Source organism: Panthera pardus, unplaced genomic scaffold (assembly GCF_024362965.1).
Source record: "Panthera pardus isolate Hobbes unplaced genomic scaffold, ASM2436296v1 HiC_scaffold_17, whole genome shotgun sequence".
Lineage (NCBI taxonomy): Eukaryota > Metazoa > Chordata > Mammalia > Carnivora > Felidae > Panthera > Panthera pardus.
Window position 1 is genome coordinate 50728105 of NW_026526732.1, and position 3402 is coordinate 50731506.

Sequence of the window (3402 nt, forward strand, 5' to 3'; positions counted from 1 at the left end):
AATCTGGGCCTGACCTGGGAGTTTTCTCCCAGGAATGTGAGACCACAAAGCACCAAGCTTTCCAGATGCCTCTCTCTGTTCTCAGAGCACTCTAGGTCTGTACCTCCCTTTTTATACGTAATTATTCTAAGTGAGGACACCCGTGGTTTTAGCCTTTGTCCTTGTCTTCCTGTCACTCTGCTTGAAGCAATCATCTCTGTTTTCTCTCTTCCTTACACAATACATGCCTTGCCTCTGCTGCAAACAACTCCCACACCCACACACCTTTGCCTAGAAGGCATGACCATTCAGCTCACCTTCTGCATATGGAATCATCCTAGAATTCTCTAGAAAAGGAGGCCAGGAACAGCCTCCACTAGAAACTAGCGTTCAGAAGGGCACAGGAGATTACACAGTGTAAAGGAGACACACGGATATCTGAGAGTGTCCTGATGGGGAGTATGGTTCCCAGATGTTGCACACGAGGACATATTTTTCCTGAAGGAGGAGAAATACACGGAAGCAGAGCCCGGACAAGTTTTCAGTCAAGAGGTGGTGTGTGCGGTGGCTAAGAGAATGGGCTACATGGAGCCCAGCTACAGCAAGTCCCGGCTCCACACTCACCAGCCATGTGACGTGTGCAGCTTTCTTCACTGCTTGGTGCTAACGTTTTCACTCTTGTGCAATGATTGTCATGAGAAATCAATGACTTAAGGCACCTAAGATTCCTAGAACAGTGTCTAATTCTTAAGAACTGTGAGGATCCAGCAAACATTTCTTTCAACGATTACTCAGTGCCAAACACTGTTCTAGGTACAGGAGCTGGACCCCCAGGGCTCCAGTGGAGGAAATAGACAGATCTTCATAGTACACTGAGGTTGGTCATGACAGTGATGGGGATATACACAAGGCACTATGAGTCTGCCTTTGTGTGAATTAGGAAACAATTTCAGGGGCACCTGGGTGGCTCTGTCAGTTGAGCACCCGACTTCGGCTCAGGTCATGATCTCGCAGTTCATGAGTTCGAGCCCTGCTAAAAAAGAAAACAATTTCAGCCCTCAAGGCACATGCTAGGCAATGGAACTTGGGCTAGATATCAGGAGCTTATTTCCTCAGCTGGCCAACACTATGCCATAAAAAACCTGTGCCAGTGCACATGATGGCACTTAAGGAGAGCATCCAACCCACCCTGGGAAGGAAAAGGAATGGGTCAGAAATGGGTTTGAAGAAGTGATGGCTGAATTTATCCTGATTAGGGGAGGGGTGCCTGGGTGGCTCAGTAGGTTAAGCACCCAACTCTTTTTTAATTTTTTAAAAGTTTATTTATTTTTGAGACAGAGAGACAGAATGTGAGCAGGGGCTGGGGAGGGGCAGAGAGAGAGAGGGAGATACAGACCTCAATGCGGCCTCCAGGCTCCACACTGTCAGTACAGAGCCCGATGCAGGGCTCGAACTCACGAACTGTGAGATCATGACTTGAGCCGAAGTCAGATGCTTACCCTACTGAGCCACCCAGGTGCCCCAGGCATTAAACTCTTGATTTCAGCTCAGGTATCGATCTCAGGGTCGTGAGTTCAGACCCCACATGCTCTGTGCCAGGCATGAAGCCTACTTTTAAAAAACTGGACAGGGGAACCTGAAGTATAATTCTGAGCAGAGAGAGCAGCATAAGCAAAAGCAAAGAGGCAGTTCAGAGTACATTGTATGTAGATAAATACAAATAACTTGGTACTGCCTCAAGCAGGAGGCATGGAATGGCAGTCAGTGTGCTAGGCAGGGGCCAAGCAATGTAGGGGCAGGTCCGCCATATTAAGAACAGCCCACCATATCTGAGAGAAGATGGCCAGAGATTCAAATCTTTATATTAACTCTGAGTTATTGACTTGGATGTGGTTTCCTCTTTCCTTCTCTGTTCTAGTCTGGGGTTTCAGTGGGTGTTGCTAACAGCTGGCATCCTGAAGATCCGTGATCTAACAACTTTGGGCTCCCCTCCCTTCTGATCATCAAGATTAGACAGGGACCTTATGTCAAAAGGGAGTCTTTCTAATTTGTCAAGGAATATTAAAGGAAAGGTTGAATACAACTTCCTCTGAAATCCCACGGGAGCCTCACTCAAATCACTTCAACAAAAGAAGAAATTCACATACTCTGAATATAGAAGGAAGAGAGACATGATCGGAGTTTTTAATCTATGGGAGACAACCGATGTGTAAATGGAGAAATTAAACTACCAGATGACCTGGAAAGTGCTAAAATAGAAATATGGGGCAAAGCATATGGAAATCACAGGACCAACTTGGCTAGAAGAGTTGGGGGAGGCTTGATATAAGAGAAGGTTTTTAAACTGGCTCTCAGAGGCTCAGTTGGAGTTTCTAAGAGAATGCGAAGAACAATTCAGACTGAAGAAAGCACAGAGTTGTGAAAGAGTCTGGCATTTCAGGAAACAACGAGCTATTCCATCAGCATGACTCTGGTGAAGGGTTTGAGGGTCAGAGTCACAGAAGCTGAGCCGTAAGAAGTGGATTATGAGGCATCTTGGAGTCACATGGCCAGGTTTGCCTTTTAGAAAGATATTTTTGGGCAGGATAAAGGATGAAGTGGGGTTCTCTCCTTTCTCCACCATCATGCTGTGTGCTGCTGACTGTGTCTCGCCATGTCTTCTCACAAGACTTTCAGGATCATGCGATTCCTGGCCAAGAAACAAAAGCAGAATCGTCCCATTACCCGGTGGATTCAGATGAAAACTGGTAATAAAATCCGATACACCTTCCAAGAGGCGGCATTGGAGAAGAACCAAGCTGGCTCTATAAGGGATCATACATGAGATGACACACATTTATGCTGCCTGAAGGTCATGTGTTCCTATCCCATCACTCTGTAAACCTCCCTACTACCTGAAAGGTAGATGTGTTTTCATCAAGGAAATGGCGTTTCTCTGTTATTATGCCTCTGCACCAGTGGGTTGGTTCAGTAATAAACACGTGAGATCTTTTGATTGGAAAAAAAAAAAAGGATGAAGTGGAATGCAGTGCAAATAGAAGCAGGAATGCTATAGATGAAGCCAATGCAATCCCCCAGGTGAAAAATGGCGGTGGTCTAATCTAAGATAATGCAGTGGGGATCTTTATGAGGTGGGATTCTCTGGCTTTGTGACTGACTGGCTATGGAAGTGAAAAAGTTCATTTTTTCAAGTCAGTTCAAGAATGACTGAAATTTCTAACCTGGGAAAGAGAGGAGGCAGTAACACCATGAGTCAAGATCAAGAATACTCGAGGTAAAGGAGTTTATGCTTTCCATAAGGCTTCCATTTAAGATGCATTAATTTTGAGGTGACTGAGGACAATCCAACTGGAAATGTCCAGTTGATCATCGGAAATATTTGTCTAAACTTAGGAGAAAGATCAGGGCTGGAAATGGGGATGG

General features: G+C 45.4%; 1 pseudogene; it reads left to right on the top strand.

Moving 5' to 3' along the window:
* Nucleotides 1-2612: 2612 nt before the first annotated feature.
* Nucleotides 2613-2789, top strand: LOC109263262 (60S ribosomal protein L39-like; annotated as a pseudogene).
* The last annotated feature ends 613 nt before the right edge of the window (nucleotides 2790-3402 follow it).